Here is a 16410-nt window from a genome sequence, read left to right on the forward strand (position 1 = left end):
GTCAAAGACATTGACTTTGATTCTAAATTACCATTAGTTTTCAGTTTTTAAGATTAACTGAATAGCACAGGTAGATAAGTATATCCACATCAACCCCTTTCTGTATCTTTTCTCCTTTTAGCAGATCATTTCATGAGATTGAGAAGAGTGGGGAATCAGAACTGCACAAGATAATCAAGATACAGGTGCAGCACCAATATATTCAGTGGCATAATATCTGGAGGCTATACTGAATTGTCTGCTTACTAAAAGCCAACATGATTCTGTCCCCACTCCTTGTCAGAAGGAGCGCACAGTGGTGAAATTGCATGGTGTAAGTTGTATAAGTAGTACCCAGAGATGAAAACAGCCTGTCAGTTTAGCTACTCAACTCTTCTGCTGCATTGTTAATACCATTTAAAAAAACTGAGCAAGTTTCAGGAAAATGTCAAGTTGGATAACCTTATTTCAATCCAACTACTGTGCTACATGCTGTCCTAAGAGGTTTTTCTGCCAAAGAGCTTTTCCACCCTGCTTTCTATCTAATATCATGGTAAGGCTGCTGTTATTCTCAGTAGATGGTGGATTACACTCTCTTAGGGGCATAGGTTTTCTGTAGAAAGCACTTTTCCTGAGAAACTTATCTTGGGAAGTGCTTTGGACCCTTCTTGCTGACTGTCTTTAATCCAATAATGTCACTGCAGTATTGTGTGACACGGGCATCACTCCTGTGGAAGATTTGTGCCAGGCAATTCTGAGACAAGAAGACAAGTCAAGGTTATTTTTAAAGCAGCAGAAGTAACTTCATCTCGGCAGCATAATTGCTAATGGAGAATGCACAGCTTGCTATTAGTGACACTGATACCTTGTAAAGGGAAAAGTAAAATTCACCTGATTATTTATAGAGTTCTGTTGCACGTAGTGAAGCAAGTGTGTTATTGCAGATTTACAAGTTAGCAAGTGGTTCATAATTAGCATATTATTCATATGCAATGTAGGACTATTTAGATAAAGAACCAAATATCTATGCTCAACGTTCCTAATATTCCAGATAGGTTTATGCTTACTGTTCCATTTCCAGTGGTTTAAAGATAAGAAGATTATTTTTTTTAATCCCTTAAATAATTCCTTAAAAATAAAATGGGATTTATTTACGCAATGGTATCTGTAAGCTTCCTGGTTCTGATTTCAACAAAATATAGTACTCCCTTGTCATGATCCAATTTTTTTAAAAAAATAATGCACTCACATACCTCTCCAGCTGTGTCCTAGGATTTCTACTGATCTCCTGATCCATCTCACAACCCTAAGGTCAAAAGGGGCTTGACCTTCTCATACAGCCTCAAAAACCATCTTCTGAAGGAAGAAAACATGGTAAACTAAGTAATAAACCTGACCAAGCTGGACTTATTCACTATATCATTTCTGTTATTCTCATTATTACCTGCTTGAAAGACTGTTAGCAGCTGACAGGAAGGTAGAGCTTGTTTTTTATTTCTTGTGCACTTTTCCAGCCTCAGACTCTTAATGGAATTTAGGAAAATAATGATAAGCTAAAAAGAGCAGAGTTAAATAGTGCTTGAAGTACAGTGCAGGTGACACAGTGCAGTTACCTCCTGAAGATATCTAACTGGAGTATTAAAAGAACACTTGGGGTTTAAGAGCCTCATTATTTCTGTCTTCATAACATATATGTAAAAAAGGAAAGTGCTAAAGGAGAACCATGACTATACATGAGTCTGAGCTACCCTGTTCCATGCAAGTGCCCCAACTGACGCATTATTTGTGATGTCAGAGCCTCCAGAAGGGTTATAGTCTAAGATCAAATCATCCTTCTGCAGCAGCCTTCATCTGCTGACTGCTGTAGCCCCTGGCTTGCACCCCGTGCCCCCGGGGGCCCAGAGGCTGCATCCAGCTCTGGGCATGCCAGGTGGAGCAGTGCCCTGGCTGCAGGGCTCCTCGGGACAGCGCCAGCTCAGCACTCCTGACCTTCAGCCGCTTGCTCCCATCTCACGCTGTTTGCTTTGGCACAACTGCTTCTTCCCAAGGCACCCCCTGAGGCCACGTGGGAAATGAGATCAGTGAGCTGATCTGAGTTAAAAATAGACCAGGAAAAAAACCCCGAAACCATTTTACCAGGTGGTTGAGAAGCAGTTGTTTCAGTGCCCTTGGCACCCCAGGTAGGCAGGTGGAGGGGCTGGAGCTGGCACTGCTGCAGGAAATGGCACCTGGCATCCCATCCAGCACTGGGGCCTTGGGGCAACTCTCAGAGGGTGGATTCCTACACCAAGGGGGTATTCAGGAGGCTGAGATACCCTAGGTACCTTTTTTCTGTAAAGATAAGCAACAAACAAAGGGAATAAACAGCAGAGATGCAGGAACTGTTGATGTTATGCTGTCCCTGCTGAGTGGAGAGACATATTTGTATTTGGAGCAATGAAATTATAGTCTGTCAGAGAAGAACAGCTTTTCATTATTTCTTTACTTTTTTGTTCAAAAACTAATATTTAGCACTTTGTCTGGCTTGACTTAGCAATCTTAAAACATAACATAAAGCCTTCTCATCAGTGATTTAGAATCACAAGTCCTGGGGCTCTGTTTTCTGAGCAGCTCACTCTTCCTGCAAAATCACAGAGTACCTTCAGCTTGTGTGGAAATTAATAGGTTCTGTTGTAAACACATGTCTAGGGCCTGCTTATGCTTTTCATTAAGCCATCATGAAATAGCTATTGCTAGATAACACCAGCTGTGGCCATTTTATCCTGGAAAGCAATTGGGATGTTTCAGTTAAACTGGAACCAGGAACTACAGAAAAAGAAAAGTCCACACATGGAATTAATTTGAAAAGAGCTAATCAGAGAAATACCAAGCACAACCCATGGTATTTGCTATGTATTTATATGTTTTAAGTTAGGTCAAAGATGTTCATCTCAGGGTGACAAGGCCAAGTTTGGCCTTTATTCTCTGAAACTTTACACAAAATATGCACAACTATATTCACCATGATTAGCCATCCCTACCGCCAGCTTCAGCTGGTCACATTAATGCCATCTGAAAGTTACTGTTTGACCAGTAGAATGAACTATTTTTGTTGTTGTTGAGGGAGTAGAAGATTCCCTAAAGGGTGTTGTAAATTTAAGCAGTGGCTCTGTATTTAGCAATGATTTGGTTCTGTGCTTTTAAATATGCCCTCCTAGCATATGTGCTTACTGGAGAATAAGACTTCTCAGATTCCTTTGATTATTTATTTACATTAGTGTAAATACAATTGAATGTCCTAGCTTATAATTAATATTTCAGGAGTAGCAGTGGAACAAAAGGAAAACAAGCCTTAGTGTTATTGAAATAATTGTCATTCTTACTATCATCTCTTCCATTCATCATTCTAGGAATATACCCACAGTTTTCTCCAAAAGCTTGATCAAATAAATATGTCCTTCACTGTGCCTGGAGAACCAGTGCATCTGGACCCAGCTAGGGAGGCACTGCAGAGATTTCCAGCCTGCACAGTGAGTGAGCTGCCAGCTCTGCCTCTCTTTATCTGACCAAGAATAGCCCAAACTCAAACGCCTTTGCTGAGCCAAAACTGTTGGGAGGCAGTCAGCCCCTTGGGAATCAAGCCAGGGTTTTTCCCAGTGACAGATATATTCCATCTTCATCCTTATTAATGGAACATTTATAATTGATTTTCTTTGTTTACGCTTTCCCTTCCTTTTGCAAGGAAGAACAAAAGTCTAAACTTTGCTTTCTGTATGACAAACATGAGGCAATTCCTTATAGAATGTTAATCACACAGTGGGAAGCACTGAGCATGCCTTTCTATTAAAATACAGTTCCATTTCTATCAATTATTGAAATTCATTGTTTTTTCCGAAGCCCAGACAGAAAAATAACACACATAATTAGTGTGGATTCTTCTCTGAAAGGGTGAATGTAGTTACAGGACAGTTCAGACAACAGAGGTGGAAAATAATAACCTGATGGAAATCAAGCTGTATTTTCTCTGGCAGCAAAGTTGGTTTTGGAGATTCCTGCTTTCTATTATTGCACCTATGGCACATAATCACAAGTGCACTGTGCCTCTGCACTTGTGCTAATGTGATTGTTTTGAGGCTGTGCTGTAAACTGGATTAGTGAAACAATTTTAGGAAGATTTCCCCACAATCTCTAAATAGCACTGGAAAATGCTATACATTAGCAAGACCCTTTAATGAAGAGGCCTTGGAACCAAGCTGTGCATCAGCTAACTCAGAGGAGTGCACTCAGGTAGTACCTACTCCTCAGAGCTCAGCTGCTGATTACAGGATGCTGGAAATATGGATATCATGTTAAGGGAAGCATTGCATGGATTACCTCTACTTAAATTTTAGCCCCATGCTGAATAGGACTGAATCCAGTTTTAAAAGGTGTCCTTCCCTGTTAATGCAACACAGTCAAAGCAAAATTGTTGACCTTTACTGAGGGGCTGGTCCAACTCTGAACTGTATTAGAGTGATCTTTGTCTTAATTGCCTCTGCACAAAGTGATGTATTTTCGGTTAATATGCATCATGAAGAAACACATTGCTTGGAAATTAAGCCCTTGCCTAAGAATAGGAGTCAAATATTATGCAGTATGATTAACTGACAAATTTAGAGACTATTCTGATTCTAAAATGCTTCACAAAAAAGTTCCTATCTGTTTCTGTTTTGCTTCACCCATACTCAAGAGCAGGTCCAGGTGAAATCTCACCCTCCTGTTTTGCACTTTTGTTTTTATTTTGTGATAACTATGATAGTTTGGAGGATGATTTTTTTTTTCCAGCCTCTGGATCAATAGAGTTCTACTACCTAAAGCAATAGTATCAATACCAGTAAACCAGCAGGGAATTGATTTAAATCTGTAGCAGCAATGAAGTCATCTGGCATCATCAGCTGCTGCTCTAGTAGGAGACTATTTCAGCACACTTCTAATGTTTTTCCTTTTAGCTAAAAATGTGGCTTGTGGCTTTTTCAGAGGCCTGAATCCACACTGTGTTTTACATTCTCTCTGTGTGACAAAGCTTTAGGGCAGTGCAGAAGGAACTCTGGTTGCTGTCCAAAGAAAGACCTGTGCTCCACTATAACGATGCAATATTTCTAGAACTTTACATTTTTGTCACAAATATTTCCTCCTCAGCTGGAAATCTGTGTGGAGTTTTTCTGGCTAAATTATATTCAAAAGCTGAATCATTATAAATTCCCAGTTATAGAAGTGATGATGGGAATGATAACAAGGTTGTGCCTCTCAGAGAATCATAATCTCAACAACTTGGTTGTAGTAAATTTGGATATCTCTTTTGAAGCTATTATCCAAGTGCTTTGTAATAACCATTAAGGCAAAAATCTGCCTTTGTGTGCTGTCAAGCTGCAAGAGCCCTCAGTTTTGGCAGTAAAAATATCAATACTAATCTCAGGCTGTAAATTGATGCTACAGAGACTTTGGTGATTTATGAGTTCCCATAAGACACTCATCCTGTCAGAGCAGGGCAGAGACACAGCTCACAATCACCAGCCCTCAGGTTAAGCTTTCTGTGTTGCTAATAAAAAGACCTTTATTTATTTATATTTAGTCATTCCAGACCCTTATGAGCACAGGGCCCTCGCAAAGACACCACTGCCTGTGCTGCACTGACCACGAAGCTGCAGAGGCTGCTGGTGAACCTGAGCAGGAGTGAAACTCTGAGGTCTGTGCCTCACCCTCCAGCCTCCTCCCTTGCTACCAGAGAAAACTCAAGTGCTCAGGCTGGGTGGGATTTGTGAGGTTTTCCAGCCAACTGTCCCACCAGCAATGGAGAGTACAGCTTCATTCTGCTTTTCCTGCACTGTGCCTTCTGGCTGTGCACCTGATCAGCCCAAACTGCATCTCATTCCAGAAATCCAGACCTCTTCATCACTCTGCACTAAAATTCCTTCTAGCTGCATCTATGGATGACATGAAAAGTCTTTTAAAATCCCAGGGTTTTGTTATTCAGAATGACTTTGTATTCTATATTTTAAATTAACATTGAGATAAATTAAATTGAATTCAAGTCACTTTAATTGTAGATTAGAATAAAACCACGTGATGTAATTTAGTAAACCAAAGCTACTTTAAATTCATATTTTTGGCCAATACATATTAATTTCCTGAACATGTTTATGTAAATAAAACTGAAAGCACCATTTTAACAGGTAGGCACCCAATCAAAAATGACAAAAAGTTGCTTTTTACCAAGAAACTAATTTTGTTTCATAGCACACTGTTTTTTCAATGGCCAGATTTTTAGAGCAGGAAAAAGGATTATGTGACCCCCCACTTCTGGAGATGCACTCTAACAAAAGGTATAACAAGTACAATGTCCTTGCAAAGTGGAACAGCTATATAAAGTGGTTGTTTTATAAGTACGATAAATGAAAACAAAGCATACTAGAACAGGCTAATAGCAAAAATAACTTAAATAGGGAGTTTTTCTGACTTGTCTGTCTTTAGGCCCAGATGCTATACATGATTAGAGAACAAGGAAGTCTGAACACACTCCTTCCACAGGAAAGACATCTCCAGTGATAGGCAGCACCAGCAATGCCAACTATTTGTGGTGCCCAGCCCCCATCCTTCGTATGTGCCACCTCACAAACATCACTACCCTGGCAAAATTGGGTGGTGTGTGAGGAAACTCAGCAATTTCACCAGCATTTGTAGAGTGAAGCACAGATTAAGATTAAGAGAAAGACTTTGTCTATGAAATTACCTGAGTCAAAGAAGGCAGAAAAAAGCTTTTGCTCTGCTTTGCAGCTTCTTTCTGAATCCTGCTCATGGCCAGGATTAATCATGGGCTAAGGAAGGAACAAGAGAGAATAGAGCAGATAGATTAGAAACTGAAGCAAGCTACATGGGATCATGCAAGGTCTGCTTTCAGGGGGCTGAGTGGCTGTGGGCTGCATTTTCCCATTGACTAGAGCAGACAGGGATGCAGCAGGAGCTGCTTGAGGAAGCGAGCTCTAATGTGACATGAGCCATGAAGTGATCCCACCTGGATGATTCCCAAACACTGCAGAGACACACAAAGCATCAGGTTTGCAGCCTCTGTGTGACCAGAATCCCATGGGGTTTGTGTGCTCACAGATGCTTACAGACCCTGGTAATTATGCAAACCTGCACATTAGTCAGCCTCCTGCAGAACATGGGGTGCAGAGGCAGATAACAGGCTTCAGACACCCTAAATTTTCCCCCCTTCCACTTGTCCTAGTCTTTATTTTGAACCTCTTATACATTTAGTTACAGCTGAATACAAACTTGCAATAGGTTACAATAAATATGGCTTGATTTCTGAAATAATTTAAATGTATATATGTGGATATGACATATACCACATTTTGTCTTAGACATATGCAAGCAAATTCACATGTGATGAGATGGCTATATTTAACATTGTTACCTTTACAGCATAGTAGTTTTACAAGCCCAGAATAGGCTAGAATTTTGATTTATTTAGGGCTAAAATATGCTACATTTTCTTTTTCTTAAACAAGCTTTTTCAATAGTTAAGGTGCTATCACAACATGCTGCAGCATGTCTACATTGAACACTCTACATCCTTCCAAGTATGCTCTTCTTAAAGCATCAAAAATAGAGGAAGTACATAAGTTATTCATGGGTTTTCCCTGTTATACACCATGTTGAAAACAGACATAATTCATTAAGTGGACACAGTGAGGAGAAGGGAAATTGGTTTTTCCTGGGAGCAAATGACCATGCTGGGCAGGGAGGAGGCTTCCCAAGGACAGAGCAAGACGCCAGGAAAAGCAAGCAGAAATAAGAAATCTCAGAAAATGGAAAACTGTGGTATAATTTGGATTAGAAAAATGGATGGAACAGCAGAGCCACAGGTTTCCTGAAGTAAAGGAAAGAAAAATAATTTTGGGGAGCTAAAGGATATTGTACAACATTTGCTGTAACCTAGGAAGTTGGTGGAAGAGCAGGAGTGAATTTGGAAGTGAGGACCCATGCCCCATGGACCAAATAAACAGGGTTAAGTGTGTTTACAAACTTTTCAGAGTTTCAGCCTCAGTTTTCTGCAGTTACAAAATTTCCCTCTATTTATATCTGCTCATACAAAACCCAGCTTTTGAGCTTAAGGGTTTTTTCATGCTTCCTGAAGACCTTTGAAGGAAAGTTGTAGGGGTAAATTGAATTTGTATCTGACCAGGAGCCCCCTCAAATAGAAAAGGCCACAGCCACAGGGTGATCAGCTCTAAACAGCTGCCCCTTTTTGTTCCTCATGGGCATCTGGTGTTGTCTTCCCAAACACACAAGAGATTATCTCCTCCCCCTACCTTTCCCAGGGGAAGAAGAGCAAAACAGAGGGATAGACTTTGCTATTTGATCCTTCCACTGGACACAGAGAAGAGAAAGAGAAGAAATTCTCTGTTTGCTTTCCTCCTACTCACAACTACTCACAAGCCAAGGAATACATTCACTAACAGGATAGGAAAGAGCTGCAGGTAGAAGTGTAATAAGCTGATGGAGCTAATTGACTGAGCTAATTATCCATTGAAAATAAGAAACCTAACTGTACCGGACCTCTCTGAAAGGAACTGATATCTGGCACAAAACTGATAAATAATTAATTTCTAGGGGCTGATCCTTTGTGACGTAAAGTGATGCAGGGAGACAGAAGTCAGCAGCATTCAGACCCTCTGAAGCCTCCTTTGATCCCTCAGTACATCCATTTTGCATTCCTACTGTACACCACATTTGTAGGTCAAACTCTGGATCTTCATTGACAGTTTCCCTGCAAAGTCTGTACAGGGAAAGTGTGCACTGTCCATGCTGCATTGACTAACATCTCCTGCCATTACTCAAAAAACATTTCCTGCTGAAACGAGCCTGGTGCGAGTCCAAGCTAGGAAAACACACATAAGGGTTCCCATGTGTGTCTTGCCCGTGCAAATAACCTCCCTGAGGAGGTGTGTGTGTGTGCTATACCCATACACTCTATTTGTGATAGTGCTTCTGGGAATTTCACAGCATGCACCTGAATCCTTTCTGTTCTTACCAAAGCAGCAGCAATGCAGAGTGCTAAGGGGCAATTTGTACCCTTGTGCAGAGCTGTGGGTACTTACTTGGGAGGCAGCAGTCTTTAGGGAAATACCTGTCCAGTGTGAGTGGGTACATCCCGGGGCACTGCCATGTGCCAGCACGCAGCCTGGACTCCAGCAGCAGAGCAGGGGGATGGAAGGTGTCTCTCAATTACAGGAGAAGCTGCTGCATAAAACGTGCTACCACAGCCTGAAATGCTGCAGCTCTGGCCATGAGAGAGGCCAGCAACAGCTGAGCTCTGCACAGGTGACCAGAAGCCCTCCTGTCTTGCCCCCTGCCCGCTATGCAGCAACAGAAGTTCAATTTAGCATACTGGTACAGAGGTTTTTCCATTATCAGCTATCCACTCATAAATGAAACCTCAGTATTCAATGGTCTTTCTTTTTTACAGTCTATAGATTTTATGGCCTACTTTGTACTTCCAAGTGGGCTTTTTCCAGTACTAAAATGGATCTGAACCATTTTCTTCATGTAAAATCAATAGCAGACATAGATTCAGGTCTCTCTCTTAAATATCTAAGCACCAACAAATTTCACTGCTCTCATTTTTGATCAGCAGCTATTGCTCTCAACAGAGATTAAAATAAAAACAATTTAAGCTGCTCAGTGAAGTTAAATAGATTTTAGAACAATTTATTAGGAAAATAAAATTTCTTGTTCATGGTTTACCATATGATCTTTAACGAATTTTAAGATAAAACACAGTGCTTATATTTACAACACAGATACACTGTGGAGATATTCTAACCAAGTTGTATTTAAGACACCCAGCCACCCACTTATTAGAATAATGCTTTCAAACATATTGTACAAAGTGGTAATTCTTGGCTCACAGGGCTCCTGCCAGTGTTAACACCCCCAAATTTTTGAGAGTGAAAGCAGACTGCATGCTGAACAAGGGCCTTAATGTTGTCACCATAGAGATGACACTTTGCAACCCTTATTTGTCTCCTTGATTGCACCAAACAAATGCACTCTCTCTGCAGACAAATGCTTTTGGTTTCTTGAGTATCATTTCTCTAGATGATGCTTTAAATAATGTCTTTGTAGAGACATAAATATTATTTTGTAGTGCAGTGAAATTTACACAACAAAGAATACAGTAGCTCTTCTGATAGGAGACAGACAAGAATCAGTTTGAATAAATGCAAAGAAAATTCCTTTGTTAAAACACAGAGAGACAGGACAGTCTCTTTGTCTGCACAAACAAGGATGAAAAAACCTTGTATTTGGCCAGTCAATTTGAAAACACAAGAGAGAAAATATTTTGTATAAACTAAACCAAAAATATTTTTCTCGAATTGGAAAACCAAAACCACTCATGTTTCCTTCACAACAGGAAAAAAAAAAAAAAAAAGAAAAAAAATTTAAAAGTGTTTCTACAATATATTTCTCTTTTTTTCCCATTTGAAAGTTCTGCAAAATCCAATTCAAATTCATAAATTGCATGAGCTGTTTTCCAGTAAATTAAAAAAGACACAAAAAATAATCATCCAGCCCTATTCCAAAATAACCAGAATGACAATCAATGCAGTGCAAAAGGGCTATGCACTCCCACCTCCAAAGCTTCATGCCTTGCAATCCCACCACAAGGAGCCCTTGCCCTCACTCTCCACCACCCCCACAGTGAGCAATTGGTGCAGGAAGCAATTTCCCTGCTCAGCAAAGTGCCATCTACTTTGTGCCATTTGTAGGGCTGCACAAGGGCTCACTGAGAGCAAAGAAAACAATAGATGGTGGCAAAAGTCACACTTCATCTTAATTTTAAAACAATAACAGACTTCAACACAAGGTTTGGTGCCCAGACCAAGCGTGGTTAAGCCTGAACAGGTTGCACAGTAAGATTGCTCAGCAATGCATGTGGGGTTAATGTGCAATTGCAGCTGTCTTCCCCAGCCTGGCCCCTCACAAACCCAGCCCTGGACCCATGGAGCAGAGGTCCTTAAGCTACTGATTACAATGGGTCTTTTGCCTCTTTTTCTGGCTTTTACTCTAGTTTATTCTTTCTTGAATGAGCTCGTTTCCATGACAGCTAGGGCCATAAAACCAAAACCCCTTAAAATGCCAATTTGATTAAGCTTTTATCAAATTATAGCAACCTAAATGCATTCACAGAGATAGGCCCTGTCCCGACACAGAAAGCTCTGCACTGTGACCCATGGTCCAAATCCAGCCCAGAGGACAACCTGCCAGCCCTGCCACACCTGCTGGCCATGGTGGGGCAGAGGAGCTGAAAGAAGACAATCTGCTCTTCCCAAATCCTGCCTGCCTTTGGAGGAAGGAGCTGCTGGCTCAGCTAACAGACCCTCAGCCTCAGCACTGCTCCCTGCCCCTCACCATGCTGTCTGGGCTGCAGATGTTTCATAGCCACTGATTCCAGAAGCTGATTATCTAATTGCTGTGTCGTGTCAGCTCTGACCTCACGCTCAGCCCAAATCCCCCAGCCCTTGGGGCTGATGGCATTTTCTAGAAATAGTCAGCCTGCCTGTCCAGACAAGGAAAGGCAAGCATGAGGGAGGTGGTGTCAGGACTTGAGCTTTTGACCCTGAAGGCAATATGGATTCAGCTGATTTGAGGCACTTGACTCTGTGAACTTGAGCCTGAGCTCACACAGCTGGCCCAGAGGGGTAGGTAAGATCACTGGAGCTCCATTTTGAGCTGCACAGGCAGAAGTGACCTGGGAGCTTAAACCACCCCCACCTCCCCAATCAGAAATCATCTCCCTTTAGTGCAAATGGCACAGTGGAATCAAACCCAATCAAAATTTTAAGAGTTATTTGCTGTTGTTCCTTTTACTGGAGTTTGTACAGTGAATTGTTCATGTCTGTCAGAGAAAAAAAACACAGAAAAATTTGGTTTATTTCCTCTGACATGTCTCAGAAACAGAGTTGCTATAAACTCTCCTCATCTCAAAATGTTTTATCAGGGTAAAAAAAAAAAAGCCCACAAAAAAACACTTGCCAAAAAAGCCACCCTATGATTACTGTGCTGAGCATCACCCAGTGCAGGCTGCTCTGCTGTCCCCAGCTCTGTCAGCTGAGCCAGCTCAGGGGGCAGTTGTGGGGGACCCAGCCTTCAGTGCCCAGCACAGGAAAAAGGAGCTGGGTCCCCTTCTGTGCTGTGGGTTGCTGTGACAGCCACAGAAGTGCTGGCAAGTCCTTCTCCATTTGAATGAGCATCTCCATCTGTGTGCCTGAATCCAAGCACCAATGCCTACCCAGCTGTCTCCTCACAATGTTTCTAACTGGGCTATGACACCTGCAGGAGAGAAATCCAATTTTCCCTTGCAGCAGAAGCATCCCTGATGCTCAGACTTGCTAGTCCTGCAGTGATCCACAAATGGATCTTGGTTCAGATTTTAGCTGGGAACAGGGATGCTTATTTTTGTAAGTGCATGTCTAAATTCTTCAGCAGTTGAAATAGGCCACCAGACACATACAATTGTTTTAGTACCATCCTAAGGAAAATATAGAGAAGGAGGAGCAGTGGGGATGAAGGGAAGGACAGCTGTGAATGGGTAGACAAACTGGAGGACATAGGTCAATCTGAAGTCTTTGTCCAGATACTCCTTTATGTACAGCCTGGGCAAATCAGAAGCAATTTGAGTTCTGAGGGAGAAGGAAAAAGAAATTGCCTGAGCAATTGTCACATCTTAATCTATGTCTGATGTGCTGTTTGATTGCACAGGACCTGAACAATTTCACTGAGCAAGTAGGATGAAAAGCAGAGAACTCAGGGAGAACAATTAAGGCACCCTGTTCTGTTGAGCCCCTGATTCAGCTATTTGTAGCAATTCTTTTACCAGCTTATGGTCCAAGTCCTGCCTGCAGATAAGCACGACAGGAATTCAAATAAAGGCTACTCAAAGTGTTGCTGACAAACACATACATTGCACTCACTGCTGCTTCTCTCTCCAAGATAAATGTAATACATGTGGTTATCTCACTCAAGCAAGTTAAGTTTAAAATACAGCTTATTACTGAAAATTGAACCTTGACTTACTTACAGTGATATTTGCTGTCCTGGCTGTATTTGTGTCCCATGACCTCAGAGGTACAGTCTGTCATGGACTTTGGATCTTATCCCTTTTCTGATTTCCTTTTGTGACCTTTAGATGCATTTCGAATAATCCCTTACTTTTTCAGCTACTGTTCCTCTGCTTAAAAAGTCTGCAGGATGGCATTTCTCTACCTGATGCTTTATTACCTCTTTAGATAATTTTCTTGAGAAATTTTAAAGGAGTAATCTCTGCCAAGCCCACTGCCTCTGCAGCCCTTGCACGGTGTAGAAGCAACTAGTGATTGTCATTTTTCTCATTCTCTGGTTTCACAGTCACCTCTCTGCCTGAATCTCCCAGGTGGAAATGGATCTAGTCTTCTTTCCCAGTGCTGTCTGAGGGTGTCACAGATGTGTTAAGGTTAACCTTGTACCACATTTCTGTTTCTCTTTGGCAGAGCATACTGCTTTGACAGGCTGCTGAAGATGAAGCAACACATTGGTACCAAAGTCCATGGTAACCACTCATTAATCTTTTAACATTTGCTCTGATCAGTGCCCTACAAAGAGCTACTCTGAAAATCCCTGGAATAGGCAAATTATTGGCATACTTGACTTTGAAGTTCAACAGATCTAATGAAATCCTACCACTGGCACACACTGCTGCAGAAAACTGCTGAGAATAAAGTATTCAGCTGATATTTTGTCCTAAATCCATAGAAGTATTCCAGAGTTAAACTACAATGCATTTTGAGCAGCTAGAAGAGCTCTCTAGAGAATATTTAATCCCTTTTGATGAGAAAGCACACTTTTACAGAAGCCCATTTCCTTTTTCAATGAGAATTAATTTTGCCAGTTATTTTAATTAAGACATCTTGAAAGAAATTTCATGTTTATAACCTAATAATCATCTACAGCTAGGAATGCATTACAGAAATTGAAAAGTGGCAGTAGAAAAAGGACTTTTGAGAATGGCAGAACTCTTCCACCAAACCATGCACGTGCAAAGAACTTACACCACCCCAGCAGTATGTGAGTGCAAGAGGTTTACCAAAACCAGAAGCTTTGACTGCTGAGGTATTCATAATCTAGGTAAAACACAGAGCTGTGAAACAAACTAGAGGCATTCATAAAGACTGCCCAACGAGTTTCATTGTATCTTCCCACCTTCCTCAAAAAATAACCACTGGGAAACACAGCATGTTAATGTATGCAAGGCAGTGACTTCCACTGGAAAATGAGAGACGCCCAAATTTCCTGGAACTTTCCTGGGAAGCAGCAGGTGATGACTGAAGTGCCCTCACAGCCAGAGCAGGTGTCCAGGCATGCCCAGCTGCTCCCAGCACCGTGGAAAGGCCCAGTTCTTGCTCAGCAGATGTGACCACGTCCCTGCATTGCCCCAGATGTGCTGCAGGAGAGGACAAGGCCATGCAGACAGACACACAGACACAGCTCTGCTCAGCTTCTTTCTCCCTCCCCTTTGCACTCACCTCTGTGTGCTGCAAACAGGAGCTGCTGCTGCTCAGGACTGGGCTTCCCTTCACCGTGATCCACAGCACGAGGAGCTCTCACAGTGTTGTAAGCAGTTTATTTTTCCCCCATTGCCTGTTTGTACACCTGGAACAGCAGAGGTGGTGCCAGAAGCTCAACTAGGCACGAGAGACAGGCCCAAGAAAAAGCCTGAGCAGCTCCTCCAAGCTGAACTCCACCTTGCTGGTGGTAGCAGCAGCACCAGGAACAGATGGGCCAGCTGGTCTCCAAAAGCTCTCTAAGCTGGGGCATGGCCCTGCTTCCTTCATGTGCTGGGAGCAGGAAGCCATTGTAAATTTACTGCTTATTTTGGTTATTATAGTAGTGCATTGCTGAGACTCTTGTAGCCTGGTGACAAGCTACAACATAAAAATTCCTTCCATAAAGTATGGGATTCCATGGTGTCTTCAGTCCATCCCTGGAAGGCAGCCAGCACCACCAGGCAGTGTTGCAGCTCTGTCATTTTTATAAAGCACTCATAAGACATGCACCTTATTAAGTGCTTGGAAAGTAATCCTAGTTTAAATTGATGGATGAACAAAGGAGCAGCAATTTGCTGTTGGGGAATATTTTATTTGCTTTTCACCACAGGAAGGTGGATAGGAAAACAAAGTCACCCAAGTTGGAAACAAATAAATGAAATGCATTCAATTAGTTAATGGAGAGTCTCACAAAAGGTTGCACTATTAGAAAATTAAATTAGATCTTCCCAATATGCTGAGAGTCATTAACACTTTTTTTTTTTTTTTTTTTTTTTTTTAAGAAACTGGCTGAAATATTCAGGGGATTATTTTTCACCATTGGCTTTTTGCTTTATCTGACATACCTTTCAGTCCTGATTCTCTTCAGATTTTTAGTCTTGGAAACAGTGCTAATTTGTGAAAAGCCTTCTTAAGTTAAATGACTTTGGTGTATTTCATGAGTACATGGAACATATTTCAGATTTTTCCAAAGGAACATGATGCCCTAAGAGATCAGCTTCACAAGCTATTATATGAGTTAGTCCCACTGCTTACAAAAGGTCTCAGCTCAAGCGTGTTTACTGGTGGCTTTCTTTGCCTTTTGACAGCAAAACAACAGAAAATAGGGGATAGAAGCATTTTAAATTTGCAGTTCTGCCTTTGCAATGTCATTCCAAATTAACCACATCCAGCTTACACTGGGTTAATTAACACCAGCGTGGTGTTGCTGGGACAGCACCAGAGTGCCAGCCGCACCTCGTGGGTGCAGCACACCACAGGTGGAGGGGTGGCGGAGCTCTCACTGCCTCCACACCATTCCAGCTGGAATGCTGCAGGGCCTGTGGTTAGCAAATGCAGTGCATGAGTGGCCACCTCTCTGTAACTCTACCTGGACCTTGCTGGAGAGATGGGAAGAAGGGGTGAGGATATTTCCTGCAAGTACCTACCTAATTAAGCTCACCTATTTTCAGAGTGTGCTCCTTCCTCTTTGTCAGTGTAAGTGATCTCACCCAAACCATGAGTGGAGGGTCCTGAGCACCCCAAGCCAAGCTAGAGGGGAGTCTGCAGGAAGCAGCTCAGTGCTGCCTCTCGTTTCAGTGACATGGAACCCATCTGTCCCATGGGAAAGCCCAAAGCCTGCATTAAAGGTAGCACAGCAGCAGAAAGCGTAGGCGAAGCTCCTGGGCAAGGGGGCCAAGGTTGAAAAAGAGTCAGCCAGGGACATAAAGGCACTTTTCTTTTTCACACCAAGATTGCTTCTTTCCCAGGCAAATAAAAGACTCAGGTACATATGGAGACCCATTATCTCCATGTGCTTAAAACTGAATTCTTTGCAGCATGAGAT

Source organism: Melospiza georgiana, chromosome 5 (assembly GCF_028018845.1).
Source record: "Melospiza georgiana isolate bMelGeo1 chromosome 5, bMelGeo1.pri, whole genome shotgun sequence".
Lineage (NCBI taxonomy): Eukaryota > Metazoa > Chordata > Aves > Passeriformes > Passerellidae > Melospiza > Melospiza georgiana.